The following is a 27,164-nucleotide window of genomic DNA, read 5'->3' as shown; positions in this document are numbered from 1 at the left end:
GAACTGGAGGCATAAAATAAACTTGAAAACTCAAAAAGAGCTTGCTCCAAATGTTTATGATCGTCAGTTATCCAGGAGATGCAAATCAGAATGAGATGCTACCGTACAATGACAATGAAGACCCCAATGTGAAGGGGGAAAAAAAGGGCAGGAAAGGAGGCTGGAGAGGATGCAATATGAGATAGAAACGATCACAAACTGTGGGTGACGCTGTAAATACGTAACCATTATGTAAAGTAATATGGCACTCCCTTAAGAAAATGGAAATTCCATACGTGGCAGTCTTACCTCGCCTGAACATATACCCTAATGAAGTATAAGCCGTAGCTTGTAAAAAAATAGAAAAGTATAAGCCGTAACATGAAGAGACATATGCTCTCTGGGTTCATTTAAGTACTGCTCACAATAGCAAAAAGTTGTAAACAGCCGAAATGCCCAACAGTAGAAGAATGGATAAAGAAACATTGAGTAGAACGAAAATGTTTTGAATATGATGGCAACATATGTACAAATATGCTAGATACAGCTGATGTATGGATTGCTCTAAAAGGTGTAAAATGATTTATTTAAAAAGGGGGTGGGGTGGGGAGAGAAACTTTGATACACCAAAATCAATATTAATATAATACCTTCCGCAAGCTGAAAGACGGACAACACACACCTGCTAATAATAAGAGCAAACAAATCCTAAGGATTATAGCAGAAAGAAATAAACTGGAAAAACAGAAAAAAAATGGGAGGGGGGAAATCAATCAGACAAGAACTTAGTTCTTTGAATGGATTAACAAAATTGACCAACAGGTGGCAAATGTAACAAAGTAAAAGAGAAGATGCAAAGTTTTAGAATTAGGACTCCAAGGGCAACATCAACACACATCCAAAAGAACCACCCTTTACTACAAATGACTGTACTCTAACATGTTTGATATCCTTGAAGAAATGGACAAATGCCTAGAACTATACCACCAAACCAAATTAACACAGATCAAGGTAGACAACTTCAACAGACCTATAACAAAAGAGACAAAAATCAAGTAACTTCGAAACAAGAAAAACTCAAAACCAGATGGCCTCACAACTTTTTAACAAGTACTCAGTGAAGAACTGCCATTGACTACACAAACTATTCCAGAAGATAAAAAAGACAGCAAACCCCTAAACTCATTCTGTAAAGTGAGCACAACTGATACAAAGAATAGGCAAAGACCCCCCCAACGAGGGACAACTACACACCAATATCCCTCATTAAAAAAGATGCAAAAATTCTCAACCAAGTCCTGGCCAATAGAATCCAAGAATCTACCTAAAAAAAAAAAAAAAAAGATTCATCATGATCAAGTAGAATTCATACCCGGGATATGACAATGGTTCAACATTGGGGGGAAAACCAAAGTGATGATCCACAACATCAACAAAACAAAGAATAAGAACCACATGATCAGCCCTGGTGGCACAGTGGTTTTGCCACAAGGTCAACAGTTCGAAATCACCTAGACATCTGATCATGTCAGCAGATTACAGTATCCAACACTCATTTCTTTTTTCATTAAAAAAATTTATCAGTATTATATTTTATTTATTTTTAATCATTTTATAGGGGGCTCATACAACTCATTGCAATCCATATATACCTCCATTGCGTGTCAAGGACATTTGCACATTTGTTGCCCTCATCATTCTCAACACATTTGCTCTCTAGTTGAGCCCTTGGTATTAGCTGCTCAATTTCCCCCTTCCCTCCCCACTATCCCCTCCCCCAATACTCATTTCTGAAAAATAAAAACTCAGTAAAATATGAAGGAAAATTCGTCAACATAATGAAGATCATATATGATAAACCATAGGCCAATATCCCATTCAGAGAAAAACTGAAAACATTTTCCCTAAGAATGAGAGCCACACAAGCATGCACCTATTACCACTCTTATTCAACATCTTGGTGGAAATCGTAGCCAGAATCATAAGACAATAAAAGGAAATCAAGGGAATATAACTGGGTAAAGGAGAAGTAAAACTATTTGCAAATGACATGATTTTGTATACAGAATATTGCAAAGATTCTCCTAACAATTGAGGGATTGTAAAGTAGAAGCACACCAACATTAACAAACAGAAACCATTAGATTTCTGTATGCAAGCAAAGAGAGCTCTGGAAAACACATCAAGAAAAGACCCTAAATGCCCATCAGTAGAAAAATAGATAAGAAACTCTGGTACACATGCACAATGGAATACTATGCATTCTTAAAACAGTGATAAAACCATAAAGCACCTCATACCAAGGATAGACCTGCACAGCATTGCAGTGCAAGTCAGTCAAATCACAGAAGGGTGAATACTGTAAGAGACAACTACATTTGCTCCTCAGGTCATCTCTCTTCTTAAACCAGGGCTCTCAAACTCAATGAAAATGCGGGCCATCTGCAGAAGCAACAAAGCCCACATGGAAGCAGCACACCAACATGGGAGATGGTGATGGGTGGAGGGGACCAGGTCTCAAACAACAAAGGTACGGGGGCGGGGAGAGGATCACATCACCGTGAATGAGGGGGAGTGCGTGATGGGGATCCAATGACCATCTGTAGACAGCTGGACATCCCTTGCAGAGGGGTAGGGGGGAGGAGATGAGTCACTCAGGGTTCAGTGTAGCAACAATGAAACTCAAAACCTTCCTCTAGTTCTTGAACGCTTCCTCCCTTCCCAATTATCATGACCCCGATTCTACCTTGCCTTGCGGACCTGGTTAGACCAGAGGATGAACAGCGGTGCAGTAGGGATCTGGAAACACAGGGAATCTAGGATGGATGAAGCCCTTAGGACCAGCGGTGAGAGTGGCGACACCGGGAGGCAAGGGGGTGTAGAAAGGGAGAACCGATCTTGGAGATCTATGTGTAACCTCCTCTCAGGGAGATGGGCAATGGAAGGTGGGTGAGGGGAGACGCCGGGCAGTGTAAGATAAAATAATTATTTATACACTATTAAGGGTGCCGGGGGGAGCGGGGAAGAAGGGGGAAGGAAAAAAAGGGAACTGAGCTGATTCCAGGAACCCAAGTGGAAGGCGAATTTTGAGACTGACGAGGGCAACAAATGTATAAGGGTGCTTTGCTCAATTGATGTATGTATGGATTGTGATAAGAGTTGTATGAGTCCCAATAAAATGATTTAATTAAAAAAATGTATTGAAAAAAACGCGGGTCATTTGGTGCAACAGGCAAGATTCAGGCGGGCCACATCACATTCACAAATTTTGTTAAATTTATATATTGAAGTGAGAATTCATGAATATAGATAGAATAATTAAAACACTATAATTGCTTTTATTTAAAAATTTATTTTATTTAATACATTTCTAAAACTAAATTTATTCTTTTTCACCCGGAACTTGCCAGTCCTACTAGTTTTTCACTTACCTCTTATGTTGTGACCGGAAAATATAATAAACTAATAAAAAGCACAAAATGTTGGGACAGCTGACCAGCGTGATGCACAATCGTCATGGCGTCCCTCTAAAACTGTTCACTCGCGCTGCCGCTAGGTGTGATTCCTAACAGCACAACGCAGAGCGCTCTTTTTAACCTTGTCGCTACTGGGATCTGTTTACATGACGGGACACTGAGAGTGGCAGATGTGTCGCTTCCAAACATCGCCGGAACTGAGTCAGCACGTTTATCCACGTCCACAGGCTCCCAGGAAAGACATCGGGCCACGTGCATACTTGTCTTCGGTAGCTACAGAGTTTACAAGTGAATCGTGGTACAGTATTGCCTCCATCTCCCCTAAGCGCTATTTTCTTCATAACAATTTTTTCTACTTTCATTTTATTTCAGAGCATCATGGGCCACAAAAAATTACCTCTGGGGCCACATGTGGCCCGTGTGGATCGCCAGTTTGACACTCCTGTTTTAAACCAATCTCTCAGGCAATGTGCATGCCCAATGCTCACGGATCCATATATCACCCCCTTATTTGTACATCTTAATAACTACTTACACAGAGATAGCTACACCTCAACTGGAGTCAGTTTCTCAAGCTTTGGGGAGAGAACCAATCAATTCTTGCACTGTAATACTGTTTTATGGTCACCCAAAATCAATAAACACTCCTTACTAGGGTGCTTGCTCAGTGAACCTTAATGGAAGCCCAAGTCCAGAGGTGGGTGGGATGGGAGGGGTGTCTATCTTTGAGATGGGGATTTTACCACTGTTGCTGGTAAGTTAAGTGGGGTAACATGCCACTGGGAAAAATGCTTAACGTTACATAATATACACACCCAAGAGGAGGATACGCCCATTATCATGTTCCAGATTTGGCACTTTTGACCTAGTTTGACCTCAGTGACTCAGGTCTCAGGCTGCAGACAACCAAATTTTAGACTGTCCTTTAGAGATGGCACGACATTGTCCTTCATAGGCCACAGAAGACTTCTATTTGGAGACCTCATGGAGCAAACTGGACTTGACCTTAAACAAACCTAACAATCTATAAATTATCAAGGTCTCATGAGTGGGGGGCCGGGAAGGGGGGAGGACCTGATGCAAAGGGCTTAAGTGGAGAGCAAATGCTTTGAAAATGATTAGGGCAAAGAATGTACGGATGTGCTTTATACAATTGATGTATGTATATGTATGGATTGTGATAAGAGTTGTATGAGCCCCTAATAAAATGTTTTAAAAAAAGAAAATGATTAAGGCAAAGAATGTACAGATGTGCTTTATACAACTGATGTATGTATATGTATGGATTGTGATAAGAGTTGTATGAGCCTCTAATAAAATGTTTAAAAATAAACAAACAAACAAATAAATGGCTATCCTGTATGTGTATACTTTCCTTTTCTAAAGTCTTTAACATTCTCTAAGACTTGCTAAATTAATGACACTATCGATTGATTAATGGAGCCCTGGAGGCTTAGTGGTTACATGTTGGGCTGCTTACCGCGAGGTAAGCAGTCCAAAACCACCAGCTGCTTTCTGAGAGAAAGATGATGCTTTTCACTCCCATAAAGTTAGTCTCAGAAACTCACAGTTCTACCCCTGACTAAGTGGAAATGAGTGAATGAGTATGATCAATAGAGTCACTCTATGTATCACAGTGATGATTTACAATGTTCCCCAATAGAAGGATAATGATGTCTCTGAAGTGGATTAGGGACATACATAAAACCATAGATGTATACACAGATTTTAAGCTCACATTTAATTGTAGCACTAATAAGAACGATTTGTTCTTATGACTTGGCCCAACTTGTTATCTGTCCACATTAAGAGATCATAGAAGATATTGGTTTTATAACAAGGTGTGGTGAAAAATTCAGATGGTACCCAGCTATCAGGAAGAATAGTGTTTAGAGTTAAAGGTGTATCTTAAAACAAACATCCATCAAAAAGTGAAGTGACAAGTCCACACAAAAGCAACATACCAGCCTTTGTGATCTTAGGATTTTAAAAAGATCAGATTATTATTGTAAATGTAAAACCAGAAGAGATAGCGGGATTAGTTTAAATTCCAAGCACCCAGTTTATAGAAGGGTATAGATGTGAAAATCCATTTGCAGGGTCTCCATAAGATAAAGCCTCTGAAAAGTCAAGGGAAATAGAGGAAAGAGCTAGGAGGCAAAGGACATTTATAGAGGTCTAAATAAAGGCATGTACATATGTAAATACATTTATTTTTGAGGATGGGGAAATAGATCTATGTGCATATACTTATAGGTTTAGTATTAAGGTAGTGGATGGACATCGGGCCTCCACCCAAGTACTTCCTCATTGCAAGAATGCTTTGTTCTATTAAATTGGCACTTTTTAAAAAGCTTTTTATTAAGATTTAAAATTTCAGAGAGTAAATTGGTTTTCCATTCAACAATTCATATATTGATTGCAGTCCTCAAGATGTACTAGCACTCTTCCCACTTCTGCCCTCCCAATATTTTGCCATTATTATTCATCCTTCCTTCCTGTCCTTTTGATTTTGTATGGTTGATTGTTCTAAAGAGTGTTGTATACCTCTCAGATGTTAATCATCCCCTCTAAACCTATAAATTTTTTGGCTGAAAGCTGAGTCAGAAGAGTGAGTAGTTCTGGAGTGAAGAGTAGCTAAGTGCCACAGTCTGGGGATTCCAAGTCTCCTGAGACCAGTAAGCCTGGTCTAAATTAGCATTCTATGATGCTAATCTTCCCAACACAATCACTGAAGAAAAGCAGGTGCATAAGCAAATGTGCTGAAGAAAGCTGATGGTGCCCGGCTACCAAAAGATATAGCGTCTGGGGTCTTAAAAGCTCAAAGGTGACCAAGCGGCCATTTAGCTCAGAAGCAACAAAGCCCACATGGAAGAAGCACACCAGCCTGTGAAATCATGAGGTGTCGAAGGGATCAGGTATCAGACATCATCAGAACAAAAAATTATTAATTTTGAATGAGGGGGGGGGGGGTGCAGAGTGGAGACCCAAAGTCCATTTGTAGGTCACTGAACATCCCCTTACAGAAGGGTCTTGGGGAGGAGATGAGCCAGTCAGGGTGCAATGTAGCAACGATGAAACATACAACTTTCCTCTAGTTCCTAAATGCTTCCTCTCCGCCCACTATCATGATCCCAATTCTACCTTACAAATTTGGCTAGACCAGAGGATGTACACTGGGTACAGATAGGAACTAGAAACACAGGGAATCCAGGGTGGATGATCCCTTTAGGACCAGTGGTATGAGTGGCGATACTGGGAGGGTGGGTTGTAAAGGGGGAACCAATTACAAGGATCTAGAAATAGCCTCCTCCCTTGGGGGATGGACAATGGAAAAGTGGGTGAAGAGAGATGTCGGACAGTGCAAGATATGACAAAATAGTAATTTGTAAATTATCAAGGGCTCATGAGGGAGGGGCACAGTGGAGGGAGAGAGGGGAAAAAATGAGGAGCTGATGCCGGGGGCTTGGGTAGAGAGCGGATGTTTTAAGAATGACGGCAATGAATGTACAAAGTGCTTTACACCATTGATGTATGTGTGTATTGTGATAAGAGTTGTATGAGCTGTAATAAAACTATTTAAAATAATAATAAAAGATTAAGGCTCTGCTGAATCCCCTCCGACCACTGACCAGGGGTGTGAATAGCTTTGTTGTCAGAGTGCACCGGAAAGTGTAGATGCAGTGAGCTTAAAATTTAACACTTTATTATGTGTTCTCCTTTTGAACCAGTTTAAATGTTTTTATTATCTTCTGGGGTTTTTCTACATTTTATTTTGTTGTTATTGTGTTTGTTTTTGTACATTTTTCTCTGTATGAGGGCGGGGGGAGAGGGTAGTGAGCTCATAGTAAGTACAAAGAAGAAGAAAATGTTCTGAAATTGATTATAGTGATGATAGTACAACTCTGTTTAATATGTTTAAACTACTGAACTATATGACATATGAATTATATGTCAATGTGACTGGGTAGACTTTTTTAAAGAAACTTTAGTGTATACACACAACATGGGCAAACATTATGCAGTGCTAAAGAGAATGTTGAAACCACAAAACACCTTATGATATGTTTGGATCTGGAGAACATTATACTGATGAAGTTAGTCAATCATAAAAAGGAAACTATTGTATGACACCACTACTGTAAAGATAAAAACCAAGACAAAGGTGTGCAGAGGGCCAGGGTAACAAGATGTAGCAGGGGGCAGGAAGACAGCAGGAATTGACTTGAAGGGGAGGATGAAGGCCCATAAGACAGAGTAGAAAAATTTGGGGTGGTGAAGGTTTGGATGTGTGTTGAGGAGTGTTTTGAAATGTTGGGTACAGAGTTGATAATCTGAAATGTAAATTACCCCACCTAATTTACAATTTAAAAATTTCATTTAAAAAAGTTTCCTTAGGCTTGCAGGAGAGTGTTTTAATTTTAACAGTAGCTCACATTCAGAAATTTGGAAATTTCACATTGAAAAGTCTAAACTCACTTCTGTTGAAAAATTAACATTGGGTTTTGTGTTCTGACTTAGAAACAGTCTGATGAAGTTTAAACATCATAGATTTCTGTAATCCACAAGAGTCCCTAATTTTCCTTACTATATATCATTTACCTCCTTTAAAACCTTCATGTTACCAGCTTGTAAATCATTAACATCTAAGTATATGATTTGTATTTCCTGATAATAGAGCCAAAGGAGGACTATGAAAATAGTCAGGGAAAGTTCTCAGCATGATCAAGAGAAGGGGAGCAATGTCAGAACCCTAAAGAGCACTACTATTTACAGGGCAGACAGGAAAAACAGACCACAAAGATAAAACTGAAATTCTTTTCACGGATTTCTAAAATAGTCTCTTTTACTTTTTCTGGGTTTTTTAAAATACTTTTTATTTTTTCTGTTTTATCTTTGAAGAAAAATTTCAAATGTTGGTAACTAGCCATTTAAGACAAGGCTAGAAAAGGGAGTGGCAATAAATTGTGACATGATAACTCTTTTAGGAAGCCTAGCTGTGAAGAACAGACAAGAATGAAGAGTGTTCCTAAAGAGAATATTTATAAACCTTATAATCCACAGCAAAGGAAAAAATATAAAAGTATCTGAAATTTTGTTTATTCCACAGCTTATTCAACAAGTATTAAATGCATTTTTATTCCAATAAGGGCTGTGAAGACCTCAGTGAACATAAATCTGCCTTCAAGGACTTATAATAAGAAATATTCATAAGCTCCTACAGGAGAAAAGCATTAGGCAGCATAAAAATGGACATGAAATAAAGGACTACTACATTCCAAAGACGGCGTCCTGGTGATGCTGTGGGCTGGGCATTGGGCAGCTAACCACAGGATGGCACTTCAACTCCAAGCAGCACTCAGAGGGAGAAAGATACGGCTATCTGCTCCTGTCGAGGCTGACAGCCTCAGAAACACTGTACACGATACAGAGTCGCTGTGATTTGAAGTTTTGGGTAGGTTCAACAGATACACCTGGGAAAGAGGAGTCTAAGGTAAAAGGATTTTGAAGTATCTTATACGGTAATTTTTTTTTAAAAGGTAGAATGACGATTACTGTGCTATTTTGATGTGTAAAAAACAAACCATGTATGGAACAAACTCTAACTTTTAAAGTAGAGGCTAGCTGGAAAAAGCATGCTGGAAAGAAAATAAACTTTAGAATAAGGAAAATAGGATAAAATACTAGCTCTCCCAACTGTGATTGCAATCCAATTACTTTAGTTCCCTAAGTCTTATTTATACAAAGAAAAAACGATAGCTATTTAAATACTTTTTGAGAATCTGATTTAAGGAGCTTTGATATCTAAATTTGAATTCTATTTTGGTGTTGCATGGTATGTACTTAATGTGAAACTGCAGTTAAACTGTTATCCGGAACTCAAGCTACTGCTAAAAATGTAATAAAACAAAAATTTCTTTTCTGATTTTATGACACTTTAAAAAATATATATATATATATGCTTACTAAGAGAAGAGTATTTTTCCTTCTTATCATGACAGAAAAGCGTAAAATTATAAGTCCTTTTTGAAAATGAGAATCATTGATTTATCTCAACTCCCTCACACCTCAGGTAAGGGTGGTGCTACTCTTCAACAGTTTACCAACACCTCTAGATCTTTTTCACAATGCAAATAATCCTTAGATAGCCTTATACCTGCCTGCTTTCTATTTAACTTCACTCCACTTGCATCTTTTACAACTCACGTTCTGATTTAATCCAATTAAAGGGGGTATTCGTTGAATCCTGTAAGAGGCCTGCTCTAAGAAACAGCCTCAAAATCATCTGTAGTGGAAAGAGAAACTCTGCAGAATGACAGTGGCATGCCAACTTATGCACTATTAAACAAACACTTATTGAGTCTCTACTAGGAGACAGGAATTTGTAAGGAACTGGGAATTAAGTAAGGAGCTTAAATTTACTATTTAACTATGAAGGCAAGCACTAAATCAAACACATAAATAAAAATTGTGGTAAGTGCTATAATGGAAGAGAATAAGGTTCCACAAGAGTAAAATTTAGCTAGTAAAATAAACACCTCTCTGAAGATATAACACCTCAAAGGTAGGTAGGTGTTAACTGGGGAAAGAAAAAGAAAAGCTTTCCCTAAAATATCTTGGCATCGTCCAAGAAGAGAATTTAGTTAATATCACCAAATCATAGTAAAGAGAGTAGTATGAACTAAGTTTGGAGAGAAAAAGGTACAGATTTCACAGGATCTTATAAAGCATGAGGAAGCATTTAGAATTTATGTAAAGGTCAATGGAAAGCCACCAAAGGTAAATAGCATGACTTACTGTTTAAAAAGATGACTCCTAAGGACTGCTAAGTAACACTTAGATGGAAAGGGAGCGAAGAATGGACACAAAAAGATCATGTAGGAAGCTTTTAATAATTAGATGAGAACACGTGTCTACCTGGACTGAGGTACAAGAAGTACTGACCATGGAAAAAGATGGATCTGAAAAACATCTAGAGTTAGAAATCAGTTAAGCTAGATAGCAAATTAGATTTGGAAGGTAGGATAAATAAAAGTATCCTGAGTGAGTTCCGTATTACTGCCTAGGTATTTAGAAACATCATTTCCTAGAGTGAGAAAGCAGAGGTATGTTTGTAAAGAGAAAAGGCTGATCTATGATTAAGTTTTGAGGTGCTCCAACATTCTAAAGATGGCTAATAGAGGAGACATTTGTAAAGGAAATTAAGATCAATGAGGTAGGAAGCAAGCCGTGAGTGTATGCAGTCACTAGGGCCAAGAAAAGGCAGTCTGAAGAAAGAGGGAACATCAATTACTTCAAATGCGGCTGCAAAGTTTTGCTGAAACAGAATGCAACTGCCCGTCGATTTGGAAACATGGGCAGGTGGTGACTTGTAGAGCAGTATAGTGAGGGAAGACTGCAGCCAGGAAGCAGTGCTTAGACCTAAGATTTCATTACTGCACCCAACGACATTACACAGCACTTGATACACAAGAACTAACTGGTCTAGCATCAACTGGTAATTTTCACCAACTGGTTTCATATTGGCTTGGAGGTCAGATCAGTATATATAAAAGTTATTTGTTAAGCAGGAAACCAGAGTAAGTGGATTGGAGAATATATTTTAACAGAATATATAACTATAGAAATGGTTAAGTTAGATATTTTATCCCTCTTCCCCATCCCAAGATGTTGAATATTCTTTTCCAGATGTCAGCAAAGTAGCTAAGGTCACCAAATCCTGCTTCCTCAGGCAAAGAACTTCCCACATGCAGCCTCATCTACAAAGGGAGGACAGTTAGCAAGGCTTTCATAGGACTGCTGTACGGATTAGCTAATACGGACAAAGCCAAGATTAGTAGAGTTGTCTACCACATAGTAAAGGTGCTGGAATAGGTCCTCACATTGGCTGCTAACGGAATGGTTGTCAGTTCCAACACACCCAACTGCTTGGAGAAAGATTTACTTATCTGCTCTAGTAAAGATTACAGCCTAAAACCCTTACGAGCAGTTTGGCCTTCACATACAGTCCTGGTGAGTTGGAACTTATTGATACACAACAATAACAAAGTGAGGGGAAGGAGATAAACATTAAATAAATAAACACAATTAACACAGGATGTGCTGTGACTATATATACACAATTGTTACATGCCATTAGGTCAATTCCATTTCATAACGACCTCAACCTGACAACAAAAGTGGTCCAAAGGGGTTTCTAGGCGGTTGTCTTTACTGGAGCAAATCCAACAAACTGGCTAGCTAAGTGCAAACCACCTATTGATTAATCTGTGGCTAGGTACTCTTGGAAACTATCTTTAACTTTATCTTTGCTGAGGTTTGGGTTGGGTTTTGTTGTTTTGTTTTTTTTCCAATTCTTTTAAATAACTATACATACAAAAAAAAAGTCCCCACTCCAAATAAAATTGGATAGAATCCAATCCATTGTGGCTTACATATAACGAACTCTAATTGATACGGTCTGTATTGTATAATAGGAACTAAAACACGCAAAGATGAAGCTAGATACCAGCCTCAGGCCAGTAATGTAGAGCCTTGCATTCAGTGAAGAATTGTTCTCACCATCGCTGATGGTTTCAAACTACCAACATTTTGAATATCAGCTGAACACATTAACCAAAGTACCATGGGGCACCTTTCAATTTGATCCTGGCAGAAAGTTACTATTGACTTCTAACCAGAATAGTGGTGTGATCAGAACTATTTACTTGTAAAAGGTAACGTTAGGGACTAGCATTACCCTGACACTCACGGCCATAAGTTGATGTTGACTCAGTTTCGAATATTGTAGCTGTTTATGGGAGTAGAAAACCCCGTCATTCACCCAAGGAGTGGTGACCTTGACCAAATATTATCACAATGACAAAAATTCAGAAGGTGGCATGACAAAATACATTACTATTTGGTACCATCAATCCCAACTCACAGCAAACCCAGGTGACAGGCTTGAACTGGCCCGGGGCATCTTACTTCCATGCTGATGCCATGTGCTACTGAGTCAATTTTAATTAGGAAAGTTCAATTCTTACATTTAACATGAATACATCTGAAATCCTTTTTGCTGTATCACCTGAGTCAGGAAACCATTAAACTACAAAACATGACTGAAGTGCTATATAAATGTGAAGACCAAAAGCTCATTGTCATGATGTCAATTCTGATTCATAGCTGATTCAATAGGGCAAACTGGAACCTCCCTGTGGGTTTCCAAGACTGTTAGCTCTTTACCAGAGTAGAAAGCCTCCTCATGTTTATGGATTAAAGACTTCATATTGTGATGCTCATATTAATCAAAGCAATCTATAGATGCAATGTAATTTCTTTAAAAATTCTAACAGCCTACTTTATAGAAAGACCAAACCTCAAATTAATAGAGAACAGTATGAGGGCCCAATTAGTCAATCTTAAAAAAGAAAAACAAAGCAGGAAGACTCACATTTTCCGGTCTCAAAATATACTACAGCTAGAGTTGTCCAAAATATGGAGGCTGGTGGCATAGTGGTTATGCCTTGGGCTGTGACCCACATGGTCAGCAGTTCAAAACCATTAGCAGTTCAGTGGGAGAGAGGCTGGCTTTCTACTCCCCAAAATAGTCAACAGAAACCCAGCGAGGGTTGCTATGAAGGCAGCATTGATTCGATGGCAGTGAGTTGAGTCTTGAGTGAGTACAGAAAGACACAGAGACCAATGGAATAGAGTATCCAGAAATAAAACAATACATCTATGGCCAGGTTGCTTTTCACCAAGGTACTACATCTAGTCAATGAGGAGACAGCAGTCTCTTCTGGTATTTGAAGCTCCAGAACAAATCCTATAAACTTTTAAAATCTGTAGTTAGGTGCACATCCCAATAAAGGTCCTTTTACCATTCATAGCTCACATAATCACACTCCAAAAAAAGGTCAATGACTTAAATAAAAGAAGCATTAAACTCGTAGAAGAAAGGATAAAGATAAAACTTGAAGATATTATTTTTGACAACTGAATCCTGGGATTTGTGATGAACATAAAAAGAAAAAATTAATTGAACTTGGTCAAAATTTAAAATCTTTGTTAACCATTTATCTGATAAGGGCTTAATATTCAGACTATATTAAAAATTCCCACAACTCATCAAAAAGACGGACAAAGACTATGGATAAACATTTCATCTAATAATAAAATTTTATGTGCTAATTATTTTAAATAGTATATGAAAAGATGGCATTAATTATTAAGAGAATACTAATCAAAATAAAATGACGTATCAACGCCACACCCAACAGATGTTACCTATTATTAGAGATATTAAAAATATTGTGTTCAGGAGGATATGAAGAAAGGTCAAGTACTTATGCCGTGCTGGTCGGACTGTAAAATCATGTATTCTGCTATTGAAAGCCATTTAGATAATCTTCAGAAAGTTACAAATTGAGTGTGTGGCCCAGCAAGTCTGTGATATTTATACATCCCAAAGGAGCCCTGATTGTGTAGTGGGTTGCACTTGCTATGAGTTGAGAGACTCAGATATTTGGACACCAATTTCATTGCAGCAATATTCATTAGAACCTAAAGATTAAACAACTGATGTCCATCAACTAATGGAATAAGTAAAATGTAGTATTTACACATACAATGGAAGATATTCAATCATCAAGAAAATACAAGTTCTGATAAATGGTATGAAGTAAATGAACTTTGATAAAAAGTTAATAAAATTGATGCTGAGTAAATTAAGTTAGATACAAAAAGATAAATAATATCTGTTCACCCAGTATCGCCACTCACTCCACTGGTCCTGAGGGAATCATCCGCCCTGGCTTCCCTGTGTTTCCAGTTCCCATCTGTACCACTGTACCTCCTCTGGTCTAGTCAGGCTTGCTAGGTAGGATTCGGATCATGACAGTGGGAGGGTGGGAAGGAAGCATTTAGGAACTAGAGGAAAGTTGTATTTTTGATCGTTGCTATGTTGCGCCCTGTCTTGTCTTCTCCCCAAGACCCTTCTGTAAGGGGATGTCCAGTGGCCTACAAATGGGTTTTGGGTCTCCACACTCCCAAGCTCATTCAGTATGGTAAGATTTTTGTTCTGATGATGCTTTATACCTGATCCCTTGACAACTTGTGATCGGACAGGCTGGTGGGCTTCTTCCATGTGGGCTTTGTTACTTCTGAGCTAGATGGCTGCCTGTTTACCTTCAAGCCTTTAAGACCCCAGACACTATATCTTTTGGTAGCCGGGCACCATCAGCTTTCTTCACCACATTTGATTATGTACCTACTTCAAGGACCTGCATTGACCTCCTCCCTGAGGGACATACAACAGAAAAGTGGGGGAAGGGAGACGTGGGATAGAGCCAGATATGAAAAAATAACAATTTATAAATTATCAGGGGTTCATGAGGGAGGGAGGAGTTGGGAGGGAGGGGAAAAAATGAGGACCTGATTCCAGGGGCTTGGGTGGAGAGCAAAAGTTTTGGGAATGATGAGGGCAACGAATGTACAAATGTGCTTTACACAATTGATGTGCACATGGTTCACTAATTCTCTCATTTTTCCTCTAGGTAAGAAGAGACCTTAGAAAGCTACTAACAAGCTTTTTAAGATAAAGATTTGGGACTTTTCCATATTAATGTATTATTTAAATGTCTCTCACTGTTCTCTTTATAGGGGAGGAAGGGGGAACCGATCCCAATGATCAGCACATACACACACACACACACACACACACACACACACACACACACCCCTCAGGGGATGAATAACAGAAACCTTGGGGGAAGGGAGACAGCAGTCCATGTAAGATATGAAAATAATAATAATTTATCAAGGGAACACGAGGGTGGGTGAGGAGGGAAATAAGAGGAGCTGATACCAAGGGCCCATTAGAGAGTAAATATTGAGAAAATGATGGCAACATAGGTACAAAAATGTTTCATATAATTGACGTATGGATTGTTATAAAAGCTGTAAGAGCCCCCAATAAAAATTGTTTTTAAAGTATCATCTTTACCTCCCCCCACCTAAGGAGAAAAGCTTTTAGCCCGGCCTCAGAACTCTTGGTTTGCTCTACTCTCTCTCCCGTAAACACGTCTACCGACATTGGTTGACTTTAGATTGTCTTCTCTCTGTTAGCTTTACATACTCAAGAATTTTTTTTAAATCGTAACTTTCTATTTGCGTAACTATCGTGTTATACCTACAACTCTGTTTGCAGAGCCAATTAATTTTATTCAACAATTTAGTTCATTTTTTGACATTAATTGCAATACTCTCAAATTTAGCAACATTTTTCCCCACTTCCTCCCTTGGCTCCCCATTTCCATTTCTAACCCTTCCTACATTTCTGAACTTTGTTTTGAGACAAATACTCCTCCTTCAGCTTTGTTGGGCTTAAGATTCTGAGAAGCACGTTCCTTACAGATAATAATTGCCCACTTCACAAGCTTATTGTTTGGCTGAAAACTCATCTTCAGGAGTGAGTTCGGTTCCAGGTTTGAAGACTGTCTAAGGGCCATAGTCTCAATTAGTCCACAAATCTCTGTAATATAGACTAGTAAATCTTGGATTAAAGATTTTAAATATTGTCTGATATTTGTGTCCAACTCTGGTCGAGGACCTTCTACAACATGGGTAGGCGGCCTCCAGCTGGCTCTGGTTATAGGGTCTGGAAGGCTAAAGTCTGCATGTCCTTCAGTCTGATTTTCTTCACGCTTTGTTACTCTAGAAGGGAAGAGACCAATCGTCGTACCTTAGATGGCCGCCCGAAAGCTGTTAAGACTTTAGTCGCCACTCATCAAATTCAGATATAAAACATTATCTTGTAGACTATGTTATAATCAACTGATCTAGATGCTCCCTGAGACTGTGTCCTGAGCCCTCAAACCCACTGACTCAACTCTTTCAAGGTACTTGGTGATGGCTTAAACGTTTGAAATCCTTTGGATTTTGCAAATCTCTCTCTCCAGTTTCTAGAATTGTTTCTCTTAGATATTTAAATTTTTTCCTATATCTGAATGAATATTTTTCCTTCAATATTTTTGCTCAAGTAATTTATGGTTTCTTTCAACCTAAGATCTCTCATCACATTAAAGGAACATGATTTCTTTGCACATTTCTTCCTTTTCACTATTCTCTTCCTTTCTACACTATCAGAATTCTACTTCTATCTTCTATGTAACACTTCAGTTTCTTGTTTTAATGTTTAAATTAATCTTCATCTTTTTCTTCTATTATTTCCTTCACCTAATCTACATATTAACCTGTTATTTTGTTCCTCATTGGTTTCCACTGTTCTATAGGGTTCTTCGTTTCAACTACTATAGTTCTTCATATCTAAGGATTTTATTTGCATTATTATATTATTTTCTTTGTTCAAATCACTATTATTTTCTTCACATCTTTTATTATGTTTATATTGATTTAACTCCATAGTTCCTTTGAAATGAAGCTTACTGAAAAATTTAGGTCTCCTATTATTGTCATCAAGGATGAAAAGTTTTTGGTCTCTTAAACTTATGACACATCCAGAAATGACTTACAATACATGCTTCCTTACACACTTACTGAATGGAAGTATAAATTGCTGTTAATATTACAAGCTTGATGGGGAAAAAAATCTAAAAAGTATAATCCCAAATCTCAAGTTATACTTATATAAAAAGACTACTACCTCAGGAACCAATCCACATATCCAAGGGTGTGGAAACAGAGTGACCGCATGCAGTGCCCCACCGTGAGGGCGATTCTGAGGCCGATTCAGGGCTGTGTAAGTCATGTGTTCTGCTGCGCACACGGTCACTATGAGTTAGCGCTGACTCAATGGCACCTAAGGAGTTCTGGTGGCACAATGGTTAAGTGCTTGGCTACCAAGCAAAATGTTAGCAATTTTAACTTACCTACTGGCTACACAGGAGAAAGAACTAGTAATGTGCTTCTGTAAAGATTACAACCTAGCAACCCCTATGAGTTACACTCTTTCACTTGCGTTCAGGATGACTCAACTTGATGGCAAAGAAGTATGAATGAAGTATGGCAAGTAACATCAACTTCCATAGGAACAGACCATAAAAATTTATAGACAATCCAGGTTATTTCCAGGTTTAAACAACTTAATATGTTTCTATAACATATTACTGGACATTCACAACAAAAATTCACAGCCATCAAGTTGACATCAACTCATAGTGACCCTATAGGATAGGGTAGAACTGCCTCCTGTGAGTTTCCCAGAGTGGAACTCTTTTTTTTTTTAATTTAAAAATTTTTTTCTGTTAACTCTTTATGGGAGTAGAAAGCCCCATCTTTTTCCAGAGAAGAGGCTGGTGGGTTTGAACTGCTGACCTTGAATGTGGCAGCCTGACTCATAACCACACCACCATCAAGGGAGGGGGCCCAAAGCAAACAAACGTATTATACCAAGAGGGGAAAAAAAAGAATGTTACAAAGATGGGATTCATCTTTACACACAACCAACTTCCATATATACTCGAGAATAAGCCAACCCGAATTATCTGTCAAGGCACCTAATTTTACCACAAAAACTGCATTAAAAATGTGCTGAAAAGCTCAGCTTATACAAGAGTATATACAGTAAATGTTCTTAATTCTAAACTCAATAAGCAATTTTCTAATTATAATTTGTTTTCTCAAAGTTTCCTCGCCATACCAGAAAGATCACATTTGGAAACTCCACTAAGTGAACCGGACTTTACCTTCCACGCGCCTGTATCAGATTAAAAAAAAACTAAAATACTTCCTTAGACTTAGGAGTGAAACACCTTAGTCCATGACTACCATCCCACGGTTAAGGATTTGGACGCTTTTGGCCTTTGGTTCGCATCTCTAAACCCCATTTGCATTTGTACGCTATGTCTTAGTCCATAAGACATCATTCTGCTTTGGTGAGTGAGCATTATCGGGAAAACTGTACTATTCTCAAACCTGTGGTCGCATTCATTGTGTTCCGGCGCTTACACTCTGATCTATGCAAGTAGACACCCTATATATCGTACTACCTTTATCTCAACAGTATTTTAAATTCTATACCATTTGCTAAATTAAGGATACCATCAATAAAGAGTATGAGGATGATTTTTAATACTCCCCAATTAAATGATAATGCTGTCTCTTAAAATGGATTAGGACATATATAAAGCACAGATACATAAATGGATTTTGAAAGCCCCAAATCCATTGGCACAGCTTAAGCCTCTAGAGAACACTCTACCATCTCTGACCAGGGGTGTGAATGGCCTTGCGATCAGACAGGGTGCATTAGAATTAGACTAAGGTAGACAAAGCTAGATTAAAATTTAACACCTTATCGTTTCTTTTCCCTTTTGACTCATTTAAAATTTGTTCTTTTTCTCATTTTCTGCTTTCTCTTTTGCATTTAGGTGTTTCTTCTTATTTTGTTGTCACTGGGGATGGGTCAATTGTATGATTTTCTGTATATGAAATCCTGGATGGGTCAATCTATAGACAGTACTTGGATTATTAGTTTCTTAGGGTTACAGACAGCAGATGCGGTCTCAGAAACACAGAGGCAGTTCTACCCTGTTATACAGGACAACTCTGAGTCAGCATCAATTAGATAGCAGTGTTGGGTTTTTGATTTTGCTTGGAGGGGGGAGGGGCTTTTATAAAAAGGGAGGTTGGGGAGGAAATGGAGAGCTAACAATAATGAGTAGACAAATGAAGAAAGTGTTCTTAGATTGTGGTCCTGACTGCACAACTCTGTAATGTGCTTAAAATAAGTGAACTGTATGGTATGAGAATTATAAAAACTATTTCTGAAAAAGATCAACTTAATTTAAAAAGCGCTATTTGCCTTCTTCTCAGGTGTGTTTCTATCATAAACTAAATTGCTTCCTTATCTTCATTTTCTGAGATACTAGTTTGAGCCAGCTGATCTGATCAATGGTAGATACGCTCATAAAACTAAAAGAAAGCTACTAACATAGTCCATGCAAGGGAGTGTAAAGCTGTGAATAAGGCAGTACCGATGGGGGAAGAGATCAATATTACAAAGAACAAAAAAAAATTAGAAAAGTCATACCTAGAATGCTTCAAAGAATTATTTAGAAGTTAAAACCAAAAACAAAACAACTTGTTGACTAATTCAGCATCGAGTACACTGAGAGTAGGATTTGGCAGACTAAAACATTATGCCTCCAGTACAAAGGTACAACTTAATACGATAGACAGAGTACAGAAAGAAAAGACAAACAGCTAGATTGGGAACACCGGAATTATAAAAGAAAATAACTGTAGTTTAGATGTATAATCTGTACACATGTAAATGCCACTATTATCTTTATCCAATATTACATCACAATTTTAATTACACTACAACGGCTATTCTTTTGTAAACAGTCAAGTTACTGTATGTACTTGAAAATAATATTCAAGACTCTTTTTGAGGGGCGTGGTAGTGGTGGGAACCTAGACATTCTTTAATTTAACATAATGAAGATAATTTTTAATTTAATGCTTTCTTTGGGGTGGGAGTGGGGGGTCGACAATGAATGTTTCCAGTGTTCCTATCCTCTTTAAAGTTTGATTTTAGACTTTTGATCTCTGAAAGTTCCTGATTTTAGCTCCATTAAATATCCCATTTCCCTTGCATCTTAATCTTTCATCTTGTAAGTATTTCCTTTTTTGCATTTTATGATTTCTCTAGAATAAAATAAACCCGATTCAACCTGTTTGGTTTCTCTATGAGCATTTCTAACCACAAACAATGTCACGAGTCTAGTTATTACCCATATAAAAATTAATTTCAATGATCTTTCATGGACCAACTCTAATCTTATCAATTAATTTGCATGTTAAATATCTCTAAGTATCTTGTTGACAAACGAGAACTCTTGCAAAGGTTAGGAGGAAAATATCAGAAAGATACAATTTCAGTCAGACCTGGATTATCCTCTATAACTGGTCTCTGGGTCCAGCATTAACAATTTTCAATCTTCTTACTGTGCTACCATATTATTGTCATATTATCCCTGCTGAAAACCAAGTTTTATCATCTTTCCCCCAAACTCAAATACCAACAGTATACTTTGAATTTCCTGACCTCATATCTCAAGTTGTGGACTGTACACAGCCAGTGTATTCTCACTGGTGCTCTTTGCATACCTGATATTAGGAGTCTCAGTTGACACTAACTCATATAGTAACCCTTTGTACACTGAAGCGGAATTATATTACATTGGGTTTTCAGTCACTATTTAATTAATTCATTTGTTGATTGATTGATTGTATTGGGAGGCTTCAAAAGGTCCATGGAAAAAAAACTATTATTATCTCTTAATTCTTCGCCACTCCCCATGAGGTTTTTAAAGCCTCTTCTGGGTGAACTCACAGCTAGCAACCATTTGCACCATTTGGAGAGACCTTTGTGACTATTCCACCCACTGCCATTGAGCTCATTCAGATTCACAGTGACTATCTTTAAGACAGACAGAACTGCTTCTTTCCACAACTATGAATCTTTACAAAAACAGACAGTCTCATCTTACTACTGTGGAACAGCTAGTGGGTTTGAACCACTGACCTTACTGTTAGCAGCCCAATGTCTACTCAACTATGCTATCTGGGTTCTTCCTACCCACGTACTGCCATCAAGTAGATCCCAACTCATAATGAATCTTATTATAGGGTTTCTGAGGCTCTCTATCTTTATGGAGGTGCACAGCCTCATCTTTATCCTTTAGAGGTGCTGGTAGGTTTGAGCCACCAACCTTACAGCTAAGAATACAAAATTTAACCTGATGACACCACAGAAGCTTCTTAATATTGATTTATATGGGAATGTCTCCAAGGTATATTAGGAATAATTTAATACCATTACTACTTGAACCATGCTTAAGTTGATGCATACCTAAGAATTTAATTCCCTCATTATATTAGATCTGTCTAAAGAAAACAATTGCATCTTTTCATTTTTACAATTTGGAATCATCAGTTCCAAAAAGCTCATGAGGTTCTCCTAATGCATGACCATCTACAGCCACGCTGTACATTGGGGCTGCTTTTAGGAGTCTGGGAACTGTGACCAGAGCTTAGGCATGGTCTCCCATAGAGCGCACGGGGCATAGTTGCCAGATGTCTTAATAAAGATGCTCTTTGAAGAGCCAATAAACATCACATTTTCTGTGCTCCGTTGCAGAAACCCACTGGGCCGAATTACTACTCACCTATTCTGTACTAGCTTTTACTACTAAGCTCTGAGAGGAGACTCAACCATCCAGCCCATAGTTCCTGTGAGAGGGAGCCTGCTCATTTTGGGTTGGCTTGCCTTGGGTCTTTGAACCCTTTTGTATTTTGCTTCTATGTTTTTGTTTTTTAAGAGCTAGGACAAGTTGAAGATTAAAAGAGAAAAAAAACCTGTCATGATAGACAAGTCCAAGAACTTGGGTCAAAGGGTTTATAGTGCTCTGGCCCCCTACCCCTCTAAAGCTGTGGAAAATTTCAAATCCTTAAAAATCATATCATTGTGTGCTCACCTTCCTGATACAATCACCAAAGACAAATTGATGCATAAGCAAGTGTGGCAAAGAAAGTTGATGATGCCCGGCTACCAAAAAATATAGCACCTGGGGTCTTAAAGGCTTGAAGGTACACAAGCGGCCATCTAGCTCAGAAGCAACAAAGCCCACATGGAAGACGCACACCAGCCTGTGGGATCACGCGGTGTCAAAGGGATAAGGTATCAGGCATCATCAGAACAAAAAATCGTATCACAGTGAATGAGGGGGGGAATGCAGAGTAGAGACACCTAAAGCCCATTTCTGGGCCACTGGACATCCCCTTACAGAAGCGTCTCGGGGAGGAGATGAGCCAGTCAGGGTGCAATGTAGCAACAGTGTAACAGACACCTTTCCTCTAGTTCCTAAATGCTTCCTCCCCACCTCCCCAGCCAACTATCATGATCCCAATTCTAACTCACAAATCTGGCTAGAGCAGAGGATGTACACTGGTACAGACAGGAACTAGAAACACAGGGAAATCCAGGGCAGATGATCCCTTCAGGACCAGTGGTGTGAGTGGTGAGACTAGGAGGGTGGAGGGAGAGTGGATTGTTACAGGGGGAACCAATAACAAGGATCTATATGTGACCTCCTCCCTGGGGGATGGACAACAGAAAAGTGGATGAAGGGAGACGTCCGACAGGGCAAGATATGACAAAATAATAATTTATAAATTATCAAGGGTTCATGAGGGAGGGGGGAGCAGGGAGGGAGGAGGAAAAATGAGGAGCTGATGCCAGGGGCTTAGGCGGAGAGCAAATGTTTTGAGAATGATGAGGGCAATGAATGTACAAATGTGCTTTACACAATTGATATATGTATGGATTGTGATAAGAGTTGTATGGGCACCTAATAAAACGATTTAACAAAACCCAAAAAACAAAATCCCTATAAATTTATATTCACAAACATTAAAAAGGCAGCACTCTAAAAAAGTTTCAATTATTAATGGCATTTATCAGTTTATGTTAAAAGCTCATATACAATTCATTTCCAATTACACTAGTTCTTTAATGAAGTAGAAACTTTAGATTCTGCTTCTCTTGCAAGTTTCAATAAATGTTTGCAAATTAGTTTTACTTTGTTGTAGGCTAGCAGACATAGTAAAAATTGCTTGTTCCTCCCCAGTGGCTGATTCACCATGCAAATGTTAATGTCTGTTTTCACTTCTTATATACTTCAAACATATCTTCCAATAACCTACAGTGATCTAAGAAACAGTAGTTTCGAGGCTTAAGAGTGAAAAATATATATACAAAATATACTGTATTGTCTTTATCTATAGTAAAGGTCTTATACTGCTTAACAAGATTGTTAGTCAAATTCCTCAATCTGTGCCTACAAGTTCACACCATTCCATGTACATCTCCTGTCAACCCTATCTCACTTCCCCACATTTCTGACTCAAGAATGCATTCCCAAGGGCTACATTTACTTTAATTTAGCTGCCCTTCCTGTTGTAACCTTTTATTCCTATCAAGATACAATTCCCTGTTTTTCTGTAGGCTCTTAATTTCTTTTTAATTATCCCTTACTATAAAAATTCAGTTTGTATACATTAAAAAAAACTTCTTATACCGCTAAAAAGACAGAAAAATAATTTATGTTAGAGTTAAAAGTGGCATTTGTTGTATTCTTGGCTATGACCATTATTGCATAAATAAAAACATAAAATAAAAAGGAGCTGTGCTCAAGTTGAATGAAAATGTTTTGAAAATGATGGCAATATATGTACAAAAGTGCTCAACACAATGGATGGATGGATTGTGATAAGAGCTGTAAGAGCCCCCAATAAAGTGATTTTTTTTTCTTACAAGAGAGAGAAATAGCATACCAACCAACAGGGAAAATTAACATCTGTTGCCATTAAAAAGAAACTGCATCTGCAAAATCTAGATCAATGGGTCTGAGTCTCCTCAGAGTCACCCCTCCCCCAGGAGTATTATTATCTCATTACATACCGTGAATTTCAGACTGTGAAACTGCTGTAAGCCTGTGGATTACTCATCTCTGTTCTTTTATTTCTTCCCTAAAATGATCCAACTTCCTACATACCAGTTTGGTAGACTTGAGTAGACTCTTAGTCTCGTAGGGAGAGTGTTCACCTATACAATCAATTAGCATTCATACTCATCCCACAACATACAAAAAAGGAACTCCTAAAAATTTATGGAAAACAGAATTAAAAAATAAAGAAATCTTTCAAAGAAATTTTTGAAGCAACCTCTTATCAATCAATAATTGATTAACATTCTCTAACCACCTCTACCAAATAGCTCCATGAGGGCAGCAAAAACAAGCTGCCCATCTGAAAGGGGTAAAAAATAAAAAAAGAACATTTAGTAGAAGGTTTAATTTTGAAAAAATTGCACGTATGAGGTTAGGTTAAAAAATAATGCTACGGGGTATCAGTTTATACATGCGTGGGCTTCTTTCTAACAAAAAGGTGTTTAAATATGTCTCTAGTCAGTGGATGCCTGCAAACAAGCTCTCAGTGATACATCTGGTTTTAAGTCTTGACATGATGCCTTTTGTAAAAAAAATAATAAATGAATAGAGTCCATTCAAAACAGTGTCTTCAAGCTGTTAAGAGACCTCAATGAAATAGATTTAAAACAAAGTGAAATAGTGCTTCCCAAGGGCATCTGCTTGCTGGCCTTATGAAATTAGAGGCAGAGAGATCAGCTTATAAAGTTAGGATGACTGTTTCTCGAGACTCAAAAGGGTAATTTTGACACATTTTCTCAGAGGCTACAGGGTAATCACAGGGGCTTATTAAGAAGTTTCACAAAGAAAAGAAAAAGATGTAAACTGCATTGGTGAGAAAACCACCAAAGCTATACCTCCGTTTTATTTTCCTGCAGGCTCATTGCTCGAGGATGGTCAAAGCTGTCCTATGAGAACTTCATTGGGAAACCTTACTTCATCTACCCTAGAGTCTTGGCTGTACACCTTCAGAGCTGTCTTTGTTGCCCAAACTTAAGTTCCTATAAAAGGAGCACGATTTGAGTCCCTCGAATTCTTCAACGAAGGGTTAGAAATGGAAACACCACTTTCAGAAGTGTATAGGCCAAGATAGAGGATATGTTCAGAAATAATAGCTTCATATTTTGATGTTGTTTAATAGAAGTTTCTACAATTTTTTAGTAATGTTTTAAAATTTACCCTCATATTGTCGAGAATAACATACATATGAATGAATTTAACAATACAAGCATATAACCTGTGCATTGAAAACGACAAAATACTGGTTCAATAAGATATATAAGGAAATGGATAGGTATCCCATACTAATTAATTAGAAAGCTGAATATCGTGAAAATGGCAATAGTTTCCAAATTGATTGAACTGCCTTTCTCCCCCAGAAATAAACTGGTCATAACGTTCACAGGGCATTACGAGGCACCTCAAACAGATAAAAGAGATCTTAAAAATAAAATTAAGCTGGGATAGTCAAACTTCCTTGTTAAACACTTACTACAGAGTTAGAGCAAACATGACGTGTCACAGGCTGGTCTACGAATAAACACACAGACCATTGGAAAAGAACTGGGTCCAAACATAAATGTACACCTGTCTGGTGAACTGAATTTCAACACTGGTGCCTAGATCATTCAGTGGGGGTCAAAAAGTATTCAACATAGGTGTAAATCTATGTAATCTTGAGTTAGGCAACAGTTTCTTAACTATGACACCAAAATCACAAGCAACAAAAGAAAGAACTAAATAATTCTGATAGCCAACTTAAAACGTTTGAGCTTCAAAATCACTATCAAAAGATTAAAAAGACAACTCAAATAATGAAAAAAAATTGGAAACCATGTTATCTAAGTCTAGTGGCTGAACCAGCTGGACGCGCAGCGGTTCACAGCCCTGACAGAAGTACTTTTCCACTTCTTTACGGAGCCAAAAGAGGTAGAGCGGTTTCTGGCTCAGCTCTCAGACTTCGCCACCACCAACCAGATCAGTCTCAGCCCCTTCAGAAGCATCGTGAAGTCTCCTGCTGGTTCCAAATGGTGCCTTGAAGAAGGGCCTGACAGCGGGACAGGTCCAGGCAGATTTCATAACTCTGGGTCTCACTGAGGACAGAGCCACTTACTTTAGTGAAAGTGGAGACAGAATCCCTCACCCTGGCTCCCTGGGCCACAGGTCAGACTCTGATGACTAACCAGCTGCTAGACAGGGAGTGGAAGTGTGGAGGGACATCTGGGAGCAGCGAACCGGAACAAGTGGGGAATACTTTGTTACATTTAAAGTTGGTGGTTAAAAAAGGGAAACCAAACTAAAAATATATACATAGAATTAACCTTGTTTCCTGCACAAGATGGAGGGCATCTGAGCCAGCATGGAGTGCTTCAGCTGAGTGCTGTGGGTCGCCCCCAGCCTGGACCATGGTTCTGAAAGCTAATCCCCCAAACCCTCCCCCACCCGCCTGTTGGGTGCTCCTTTTGCCCTGCTTGTGTCCTGAGAGCCCAGTTGCAAAGATTCCTGATAAACAATGGGATTAAGCACTTGAAGAGCCTATTAAAAAAAAGAGAGTAAAAAAAGAAAAGTCTAGTCTGCCAAAACCTTAAAGAGTTCCTACGATTCAAAAATAAAAAAAGGGAACCCAAGGTAAAATTGGGAAAAGATTCTAAATAGGAATTTCCCAAATACACAAAACTATATGCTCAACTATTCTTCGTCATTACCACTGTCAGTTGACACCAATTTAATTCTGACTTCGAGCAACCCACCAGAGGTGCAGAGCACAACCGCTCCACAGAGTTTTCAAGAAGCAGACCACCAGGTCTGTCTGCGTGGGTGCCCACGGGTAGGTTGAAACCACTAACCTTTAGACTAGTAGTAACTGAGTACAAACGCACTTGAGGCGACCTTCGGAAAATGGAAAACAACACCTAACGAGGTAATATTTTTCATTCCCTGGAATTGCTCTACAACCCTGAGTGACATGAAAACTAACAGAAAGGTTGAAATCCCAAACCGACCCAGCAGTGCTTCAGATTGCTTCAGGGCTGGCGATCTGCTTCTGTGAACACGAACAGTCAAGGGATCCTTATGGAGCAATTCTACTGTGCACCACATGGGACCACCACCCGTCAGCAGTGACTTGATCGGAGTTTTACTTTACGCATGCAGAGGAACTAAAACCTTTCTGCAGAGCTGGTGGGAAGGTAAAGTGGAAAACTTTTTTGGT

At 38.5% G+C, this 27,164-nt stretch overlaps 1 protein-coding gene and 1 pseudogene across 8 annotated transcripts in view; one reads left to right on the top strand and one right to left on the bottom strand.

The window, feature by feature from the left end:
* Positions 1 to 27,164, bottom strand: part of MLLT10 (MLLT10 histone lysine methyltransferase DOT1L cofactor) — a 229,093-nt gene that overhangs the window by 43,172 nt on the left and 158,757 nt on the right. The gene's annotated exons all lie outside the window — the stretch shown is intronic.
* Positions 11,355 to 26,330, top strand: LOC142450596 (COMM domain-containing protein 7 pseudogene; annotated as a pseudogene).

The sequence above is a fragment of the Tenrec ecaudatus genome, chromosome 6, assembly GCF_050624435.1.
Source record: "Tenrec ecaudatus isolate mTenEca1 chromosome 6, mTenEca1.hap1, whole genome shotgun sequence".
NCBI lineage: Eukaryota > Metazoa > Chordata > Mammalia > Afrosoricida > Tenrecidae > Tenrec > Tenrec ecaudatus.
Note: the sequence above shows the minus strand (reverse complement) of the source record. Positions and strands in the feature narration are given on the sequence as shown.